Raw genomic sequence first — 11,317 nt, 5'->3', positions numbered from 1 at the left:
AATGAGCCAAAGTCTCCCCTTGTTGAGAAACTACACGCTTTCTTCACTCAGTCCAAGCACATGTTACTTTACCACTCACTTAAGACTTCTTATAATTCACTCAAACAAAACAAACACAAGAATCATGCACTGTGCATCAAACTATCAGAAAACTTCCACTTCACTTCTGTGTCATGTCAATCTGTGTCAGGTCTTACACTCTCTTCCTCCAACTGTTCAGTACTTTTCCACTCCTTCCATATTCTCTCTCCTCCCCACTTCACCTAATTGAGAAACCCCCAATCAGAACACATCACTTGATCACACACAATCAGAATGAAGAACTCCAGTACCTGATTAACTGTCTAATTTACTCTTGGCTCAGTAAACTCATTAACCCTGGAACACACCTGTTTAACATTGCACCTCGTTATTGGGTTTTTTTCCACAGTCTCTCCTATGCATTTGACCCTTTAACTGCTATGAACGGCATGCTTCGTTTTTCAACATAAGTCCTGTACTAAAACCTATTTATTTAGAGATATATTTATAACAGACAACTTTTGATTAAAAGCATACATTTTTAACTTAGTCAACTGTTTTAGAATAGACTTGTATTATGTATTAGAATATAAGAATAAGGCTAAGGGCATGAAATAACCACTGGGCTACAGATGTCACTGAGCATCATGAAGGTACTGAAAGACCCACCCACCTCAGACATCAGCAACATTATGAAAATCTCAAAAATATAATCGTCTCTATAGGGTTAAATAAGTATAGGTAAAATGGAATTTTTTACTCATGATCCATAAAAATCGGTCCGTGACCCACAAATGGGACTGTTTTGGAACCACTGTCTTATACATCATGTTGAAATGGATGCGTCTGTCGGTCCGGCTTGCGTTTTCCGACACGGTGAGTTAACCACTGGATACGTTTCATGTTCAGTACCGTGTGAACTTCATCTTGTGTTTTACATTACACATGAAGATTACATAACCTACTACATTGTAAGGCAAGGATTTATTTTAAAAGTCCATGACCGAAATATAAGCCTGTGGCTTATTATTTAATGCACAACAATGTGTAGCCGACGTTGACCCAGTTTATTCATAAAATGACCGTGGAGAAAATGTAAACGATTGTCACCGGGAGCTAAAATAACACAAAAGACACAGATTAAGACTTCATAATTGAACCCTTTTTCCAAAGACGGCGAAAGTAGCCGCTCTATCAAGCTCACAACATTGCGCCGCATCGCTACACGTTGTGAACTTGTAGCTCCGTTCATTTCACTAGTTTAGAAAAGGGAGTAAATGTATTTTTAACTCCTTGAAACCCGAGAACGAGAGAACGAGATAAACGTACCTTTGCACAGGCAGCCTTGCCACGAGTGAACGCACGCACGCGAGTGCCCCCAACAGCAGCCCCACCCCCCCGCGATCGCCGGTGAACGTAGTCCAAACGGACTGTTTTTGGCTTATAAACAGCGCAGCGGGGGCATTGTACAGCAGTTCTGGCGGTACCTGTCGCGGATTGTAATCAGAGCAACAGCTGCAGCCTGTAAAAACCAGCTCAAACTGCAGCGTGTTGGTTTATAAACAGCGGGGCACTTACACTGTACAGTTGTAGTTGTGATTTGTGCACGTATACCTGGCTGTCGGGACTCGAGACTGGGAAAGCCCACTGCACAATCTCTGACTTACTTCACGTTATTAGCCTTACAGCCTGGGACCGCGGCTACACTAGAGGAGAGCTGTTGGGAGGGAGGATGGGCACATGTGTGCTATGCATAATGGTATGGACTGGTGTGTGGCTCTGTGTGCTAGCAGCAGCCACCACCAGGCCCCACCAAACTTTGTTCAACTCAACTGTCATTGCATCTCTGTGTGTGTTTATAATTTTATTTTACAGACGGCACGGGTGGGCGGCCGTGTGCCCCCCTTGCCTCTGGGCCCCCACACAGTCGCGTTGTCTGCGTTGCGCTAGTAACGCCCCTGCGCATGCACGCACGCCGTCTTTTGGCTCAAAACGAGATGAAATGGGCAAAATAAATTGGCTTTTACAGTTTAGCAAGACTCAAAGCCTCTGTCTTTTACCAGTATTTTCACGCTGTTGAAGGCCTACAGCCAAACAGCCGAAGTTTTCAGTTCAGTTTGAGCTGAAAGAAGATGGAATGGAAGAGACAAGCAACTTGTCAGCTCTCAAAACAAAATGGAAACGCAACTTTGTGGCATTCTCAGAGGTGATGGAAGTTATTTCAAACGCGGCGGCACTATGTGGCACTTCCAATCTCAGCTGCATCAAAACGAGGGCTTATTTGACGGAACTGCGTTGTCAAATCTCTGCCGGAGTTTGTCATTTTGAGAGCTCGTTGTTATACCCCTGGATGGCTCCATTGCCTGTGGCTGGATCCGGTTCGTCTCCAAAGGTAAGACAGTGTTTTATAGTTTATGTAACACATTCACGCTTCATTGCTTTCCGTTGTAGGACATGAAACACGATTAATTCTGCTATAGGCTGTGATTCACCCAAAGTAATGACTTTATTTCTTTAACCCATTTTGGGCGGGAACCCCTTTTGGTGTTTCAAGCATTATGTTATACTTTAGCTATTGACAAATTGCAGATCTATGCATGGGCGTAGCTTATGGGGGTGCATTATAGGGGTGTAATTGTAGTGGAGTAAAAGTAAAACAATTCTGGCGTAGTGGAGTAGAAGTAAAAGTATTGGAAATTGGAAACACTCAAGTAAAGTACAAATACCTCAAAATTGTAAACTTAAGTACACTACTTGAGTAAATGTACTTAGTTACTTCTGACGTGCAGTGACAAATATCGCCCACCCCCACCCCCCAAACATGGGCCAATTATGGTGTTTGCACAGACGCTCGACAGAGCACGGCCAAGATGATTTGCCAATAGCGTTTGACCGAGAGGTGCAGCTCGCTCACTCGCAGGCGTGCAGGAATTAAGGAACCGTTTGGGGAGTGTAAGGAGGTGCTCAGCCACGCATACACACACGCACACACACACACACACACACACACAAACACACACACACCACCGTCTTACCCAGCATTTGTCATTTTGAGACCTGGTTGTTATACCCCTGGATGGCTCCATTGCCTGTGGCTGGATCCGGTTCGTCTCCAAAGGTAAGACAGTGTTTTATAGTTTATGTAACACATTCACGCTTCATTGCTTTCCGTTGTAGGACATGAAACACGATTAATTCTGCTATAGGCTGTGATTCACCCTAAGTAATGGCTTTATTTCTTTCATTCTAATGACTTCATTTCTTAATAAATGTATCCACTTCTACTGTATCCTATTGCCCTCTGACAGTGAGGAGGAGACCCCACGGTGAGGACGTCGCAGAGCCTTCGTCTGACACTCCTCCCATCTGACACTCCTCCCGTCTGACACTCCTCCCGTCTGACACTCCTCCCGTCTGACACACCTCCTGTCTGACACTCCTCCTGTCTGACACTCCTCCCGTCTGACACTCCTCCCGTCTGACACTCCTCCCGTCTGACACTCCTCCCGTCTGACACTCCTCCTGTCTGACACTCCTCCTGTCTGACACACCTTTTGTCTGACACTCCTCCTGTCTGACACTCCTCCTGTCTGACACACCTTTTGTCTGACACTCCTCCTGTCTGACACTCCTCCCGTCTGACACTCCTCCTGTCTGACACTCCTCCCGTCTGACACTCCTCCCGTCTGACACTCCTCCTGTCTGACACTCCTCCCGTCTGACACTCCTCCTGTCTGACACTCCTCCTGTCTGACACTCCTCCCGTCTGACACTCCTCCCGTCTGACACTCCTCCCGTCTGACACTCCTCCTGTCTGACACTCCTCCTGTCTGACACACCTTTTGTCTGACACTCCTCCTGTCTGACACTCCTCCCGTCTGACACTCCTCCCGTCTGACACTCCTCCTGTCTGACACACCTTTTGTCTGACACTCCTCCCGTCTGACACTCCTCCTGTCTGACACTCCTCCCGTCTGACACTCCTCCTGTCTGACACTCCTCCTGTCTGACACACCTTTTGTCTGACACTCCTCCTGTCTGACACTCCTCCTGTCTGACACTCCTCCCGTCTGACACACCTCCCGTCTGACACTCCTCCCGTCTGACACTCCTCCCGTCTGACACTCCTCCCGTCTGACACTCCTCCCGTCTGACACTCCTCCTGTCTGACACACCTTTTGTCTGACACTCCTCCCGTCTGACACTCCTCCTGTCTGACACACCTCCCGTCTGACACTCCTCCCGTCTGACACTCCTCCTGTCTGACACTCCTCCTGTCTGACACACCTTTTGTCTGACACTCCTCCCGTCTGACACTCCTCCCGTCTGACACTCCTCCCGTCTGACACTCCTCCTGTCTGACACACCTTTTGTCTGACACTCCTCCCGTCTGACACTCCTCCCGTCTGACACTCCTCCCGTCTGACACTCCTCCTGTCTGACACACCTTTTGTCTGACACTCCTCCCGTCTGACACTCCTCCCGTCTGACACTCCTCCTGTCTGACACTCCTCCTGTCTCCTCCCGTCTGACACTCCTCCTGTCTGACACACCTTTTGTCTGACACTCCTCCTGTCTGACACTCCTCCCGTCTGACACTCCTCCTGTCTGACACTCCTCCTGTCTCCTCCCGTCTGACACTCCTCCTGTCTGACACTCCTCCTGTCTGACACACCTCCCGTCTGACACTCCTCCCGTCTGACACTCCTCCTGTCTGACACTCCTCCTGTCTGACACTCCTCCCGTCTGACACTCCTCCTGTCTCCTCCCGTCTGACACTCCTCCCGTCTGACACTCCTCCCGTCTGACACTCCTCCCGTCTGACACTCCTCCTGTCTGACACTCCTCCCGTCTGACACTCCTCCCGTCTGACACTCCTCCCGTCTGACACTCCTCCCGTCTGACACTCCTCCCGTCTGACACTCCTCCTGTCTGACACTCCTCCTGTCTGACACTCCTCCTGTCTGACACACCTTTTGTCTGACACACCTTTTGTCCGACACTCCTCCCGTCTGACACTCCTCCCGTCTGACACTCCTCCCGTCTGACACTCCTCCTGTCTGACACTCCTCCCGTCTGACACTCCTCCTGTCTGACACTCCTCCTGTCTGACACTCCTCCCGTCTGACACTCCTCCCGTCTGACACTCCTCCCGTCTGACACTCCTCCCGTCTGACACTCCTCCTGTCTGACACTCCTCCCGTCTGACACTCCTCCTGTCTGACACTCCTCCTGTCTGACACTCCTCCCGTCTGACACTCCTCCTGTCTGACACTCCTCCCGTCTGACACTCCTCCCGTCTGACACTCCTCCTGTCTGACACTCCTCCTGTCTGACACTCCTCCTGTCTGACACTCCTCCCGTCTGACACTCCTCCCGTCTGACACTCCTCCCGTCTGACACTCCTCCCGTCTGACACTCCTCCTGTCTGACACTCCTCCCGTCTGACACTCCTGTCTGACACTCCTCCTGTCTGACACTCCTCCCGTCTGACACTCCTCCTGTCTGACACTCCTCCCGTCTGACACTCCTCCTGTCTGACACTCCTCCTGTCTGACACTCCTCCTGTCTGACACTCCTCCCGTCTGACACTCCTCCCGTCTGACACTCCTCCCGTCTGACACTCCTCCCGTCTGACACTCCTCCCGTCTGACACTCCTCCTGTCTGACACTCCTCCTGTCTGACACTCCTCCTGTCTGACACTCCTCCTGTCTGACACTCCTCCCGTCTGACACTCCTCCCGTCTGACACTCCTCCTGTCTGACACTCCTCCCGTCTGACACTCCTCCTGTCTGACACTCCTCCCGTCTGACACTCCTCCCGTCTGACACACCTTTTGTCCGACACTCCTCCCGTCTGACACTCCTCCCGTCTGACACTCCTCCCGTCTGACACACCTCCCGTCTGACACTCCTCCCGTCTGACACACCTCCTGTCTGACACTCCTCCTGTCTGACACTCCTCCTGTCTGACACTCCTCCTGTCTGACACTCCTCCTGTCTGACACTCCTCCCGTCTGACACTCCTCCCGTCTGACACTCCTGTCTGACACTCCTCCCGTCTGACACTCCTCCCGTCTGACACTCCTCCCGTCTGACACACCTCCCGTCTGACACTCCTCCCGTCTGACACACCTCCTGTCTGACACTCCTCCTGTCTGACACTCCTCCTGTCTGACACTCCTCCTGTCTGACACTCCTCCCGTCTGACACTCCTGTCTGACACTCCTCCCGTCTGACACTCCTCCCGTCTGACACACCTTTTGTCTGACACACCTTTTGTCCGACACTCCTCCCGTCTGACACACCTCATAAATACTGCAATGTAGATGTAATCCCGTTGCAAGTATAGAAGTCCATTCAACAAGCTCGTCGATGCATTGTGAGCTTGTAGATCTGCTATTTTCAAATGGCCGAAATGTGGTTGAAGTGGTTAATCCTAGATGTTTTCTAAAAATCTCCAAAGTAACTAAAATAATTGTAGTGGAGTAAAAGTAAAGAATTCTGGCTCTGAGATGTAGTGGAGTAGAAGTAAAAGTATTGGAAATTGGAAACACTCAAGTAAAGTACAAATACCTCCAAATTGTAAAATTGTAAACTTACGTACACTACTTGAGTAAATGTACTTAGTTACTTTTCCTCACTGACGTGCAGTGACAAACATCCCCCCCCCCCCAAACATGGGCCAATTATCGTGTTTGCACAGACACTCGACAGAGCACGGCGAAGATGATTTGCCAATAGCGTTTGACCGAGAGGTGCAGCTCGCTCACTTGCAGGCGTGCAGGAATTAAGGAACCGTTTGGGGAGTGTAAGGAGGTGCTCAGCCACGCATACACACACACACACACACACACACACACACACACACACACACACACACGCCATCTTACCCAGCATGCACCTGATGAACGCTATTCCTCCTGGGTGCAGGGTGGGTGGGAGAGAGGGGTGTTAACCCATTCGGACCTCGAGGCCGGTTCTCCCAGTGCCTTCTAAATCCTATATACAAAGCCAGTTAAGTGCAGTATAACTACAGGGAAATAAATTGGCTGATAATGGGTTTGAATAAAAGCATTTCAACTGGTCAGCCAAACGAGATATTGGCAAATAAGTGATATTAGGCTACACTAATTGTAAATACTAGAACCTCTAGTGGTGATGCATTTGACAACGTAAGGGCAGTAGGTATATTGCACAAGAATGTATTTTCATAAAAGTACAAAGTGTGCAGTAAATAGGACAGTGGCATGGATGCAATGTAATTGTATTTCCTACGGCGTGTGCATTACTATTTGTGCATGGAGTGGTTTGGTATGGAAGAAGAGGGAAGGATAACGGGACCCCCTTTTCAATTGGGATAGAAGGATGTTCATGAGGTCATTGTTTATCCAACCAAAACTGCACTTTCACGAATAGCAGATTTACAAGCTCACAGCGATGTATGAAGTGATGTGCTGTGAGCTTTTTGAGAACCGCACTGTTCTTACTAAAACTAAACTAACTAAAACTACAAAAATGTTACATTTATGATCTAAAATGACACATGATTATATCCCGGTTTTAAAGGGTTAGCCCACTTTTTTGGGCTATTGCAAAATAGCAGATCTACAAACGAAAAATCGTGAAACACATCTTTGAATATATATTCGACGTCAGGCCTAAATGGGTTAAATGTGTGTTGTCGTGCTCCCTGCGCGTCCCTTTGATATTTGGCTAATTAGTCATGCTTTGTCAGTGTGATGGGCCAATGTCTCCTCTCTCCTCTCCTCCTTAATGTCTCCATGCGTTGGGGGGGTCTCTGCGAGGCGTCCATCTAATGACTTAACGCTCTAATAAGATTGACTTACAGCGAAGAGCCTCCTCGCTCGCTGCCTCTCCCTGGATGCCCACCGTCAAGAGGTCAGTGCATGCACGCTGCCCCTCCCCTATTCTGTCTGTCTGTCTGTCTGTCTGTCTGTCTGTCTGTCTGTCTGTCTGTCTGTCTGTCTGTCTGTCTGTCTGTCTGTCTGTCTGTCTGTCTGTCTGTCTGTCTGTCTGTCTGTGTCTCTCTATCTATCTCTATCTCTTTCTCGTTTACACGTGCACGCACACCTGAGAATATTTCCAGGAATAGTTTCTATTCAAAGAGCATTGCCCCGAAATACGAATAAACACTGCATGCTCATAATTATTGTAATAGTTGCCAAGTGGCCATGCTATAAAATGTAATACAATATCTTATAAATCCATGCAAGCCCTGTGGTTATTGAAATACAGCGTTATGCCATAGGGGTGTAAGTATACACTTTGAGTTGTACATTCATTTTCAATAACCGCACAGCTCATCACTGATTATCACTTAAATTGTATAGGCCTATTATCGTAACTATTGTCTATTATTGCAGTGAACCCCAGACTGTGGACCGGGGCCCACTGGTGGACTGTGAGGGTATTGCAAGTGGGCATCCAAATAATTGGGAAAAGACGTGAAGGGACATTTCAACGCTGGAAGAAACTTCCGTCACTTAAAGGTTTCATGACATTAATTTTCAGTAATCTTTATTTTTTATTTTTATTTTAGGTTTCATGACCTCAATTACATCCAAAAAACCTGAATTTTAAATGTTCAGTGGATTTTCTGTGGTCTGGAGCTTTCTCTGGGGTTTGGAAGTCTTCTGAGCTGCAATGAAAACAGGCAAAACAGTGAAAACAGTGACATCTGCTGGCAAATCCCATTGACATAATATGGGATTTTCTGTCTCTTACATCACAAACAGCAGGAAACTCAGAGCACCTGTTTGAGCCAGAAAACCCCACACCACAGAATATCTACTGAATCTTAAAAGTTCCGTTTTATTTTGGGTGCAATTGAGCTCAGAAAACCAAAAAAAAATAAGAAAAATGTACAATTGTTTTCATTTAATCCCTGGTATTTGTAGTAGATAACATACAATAATTGCACAATTTTAACTTGCACCCTATTTGGCTGAAAAAACTAATGAAGTCTGTGTGTTTGACTGGATTGCTAAATTCCTACAATGACCATAATGCTTTGGTGCACGCATTATAGACATAGTAAAGGTATAGACGCCCTTTCTGGCTCTGGAGCGTATATGTGCTCAAGGGAGGGCAAAACTTTCCCCAGATTCCTTGCGAATGCTGTGATTGTCCTGCAGTAATCACTTTAGTGGCAGCGTGACGTAATTTGCCTTCTACACTTCCGGCGTACTTCCTCTCCCAGTGTAAATACTTCCGCCCCTCCTTCAAGAGCCGTGTCGACTGAAAATCAACCGATAATTCCCAGTACGTTACTTATTACGCCGATCAGACCTGTAGTCTGGAGCCTACTGGCTGCGATTGGCGTTGACGACGGTCTTGTCAGGTCTACTGGACATGCTGGGAGCCTATACTGAAAATGACATGCCTCCTCATACCCTCCCCTAAACTTAACCGCAAGCATGTCGCAGCGCGGTCCTAATATTAACGCATGTTCGCCAACCGTAATCCTGTCGTTTTGGTCTACTGCCTATACTAAAAACGACAAGCCTCCTCATACCATCCCCTTAACGTAACTGCAAGCATGTCGCAGCGCGGTCCTATAATATTAACGCATGTTCGCCAACCTTAATCCTGTTGGGGTTTTTTAATCAGTCGGCAGAGCATGCCCATACTCGTCGAAAACAATCGTACTGATCCTAAGTGATCACTGCGGTCTTGTCTATTGATAACAGTCCAATCGGGTGCCTTCAACACACATCGCTCCAACGAACTGCAGCGGCCGATGAGGCATCTATTTATTTTTTTAATATGTCTATGGCACTCACTGGCCCTCCTTGTGGAGAGAGGGGAGGCTGCGTGGAGGTGTGACTTGTAGTCCATGAGGAAGGAAGTGAGACCACTTTTTCACGACAAACTTTGGTCATGAACATGGCGTCGTCATGAACTAAAATATTAAAAAAACACACATTACACATCACATTAAAACCCCAGGAAAGTGGCGCCCTTTTAAGTTTATACAAAAAATATACTGTAAAGTTACACTTCACGTGTGAAGCGAGGGCCGTTACATGAGGTGACCTGCCGTGTCAGCTTCAACGCAAATCACGAACGCTCTCAAGATTTTGAAGTGGACACTGATCCAGAAAGTGCATGATGGGGAAACACTCTATTACCCTTAGTCTTGTTATTAAGACGTTGGCTATATTTAAGTTCAGTAACTTCAGTGATGCTTGCAGGACTCGACTCCGTCTCGTTCCTGACCGCATCCCTGTCGTGGCAATAATCACGCTAACCCACACCCTCTCGTGTAATATTGCAATTCTACCACATTTACCATTAAAACTATGAAAATCGCTGAAAGAATATATTTTTTTAATGACAGATGTAGTCACTATGACCACAAATGTCCCAATAAACTAGCTAGCCTAGCCACCGAGTTTGCTAGCGCTCTGGGAGAAGACAGCGGCTGAATTATTTGTTTTGATTAGGTGGTGAATGGTGCTGGTTTAACCACCGGCTAGAAGGCTGTTTCAACCAATCAGATTGCTTCCTCTTAACGACCTGTTGTAGAATCCCTGTTGATGTCCCACATCAAATGTGCACGTATTATGTTGTGTGTATACCCGATCAATAATACCAAAACATAACCATGAATGATCGCTATCTCCAGTCGCAGTCAGGCTCCACGCACACATGCATGCACGCACACACATGCTCTCCGCACACATGCACGCACACACATGCTCTCCGCACACATGCACGCACACACATGCTCTCATCTCCTCTCCTCTCCTCTGTGCTGCAATGAGATAGAGACACCCATGTCTCGATCAATCTCCTTTTTCACACCATCTTTCATGTCTTCCCCCTGGGTGTCGTTTTGCACTTGTTTTCTAACCCTCCCACCTTGGAGATCACACTCTCTCTCTCTCTCTCTCTCTCTCTCTCTCTCTCTCTCTCTCTCTCTCTCTCTGTCTCTCTGTCTCTCTCTCTCTCTCTCTCTCTCTCTCTCTCTCTCTCTCTCTCTCTCTCTCTCTCTCTCTCTCTCTCTCTCTCTCTCTCACTGTGTCATAATAATGTACTCGTCTCATACACACTCACGCACGCACGCACACACACACACACACACACACACACACACACACACACACACACACACACACACACACACACACACACACACACACACACACACACACACACACACACACACACACACACACACGAACACGTGCATGCTCTTTCATCGTAGGCAGAGCGCCATAGGGTTCTAGCGCACATCGGTTTGATCTCCGAAGAAATAACAACCCACCAT

Source organism: Protomyctophum parallelum (assembly GCF_964188405.1).
Source record: "Protomyctophum parallelum genome assembly, chromosome: 3".
NCBI classification, from domain to species: Eukaryota; Metazoa; Chordata; class Actinopteri; order Myctophiformes; family Myctophidae; genus Protomyctophum; species Protomyctophum parallelum.
The sequence above is the reverse complement of the archived record's forward strand: the minus strand, read 5'-3'. Positions refer to the sequence as shown.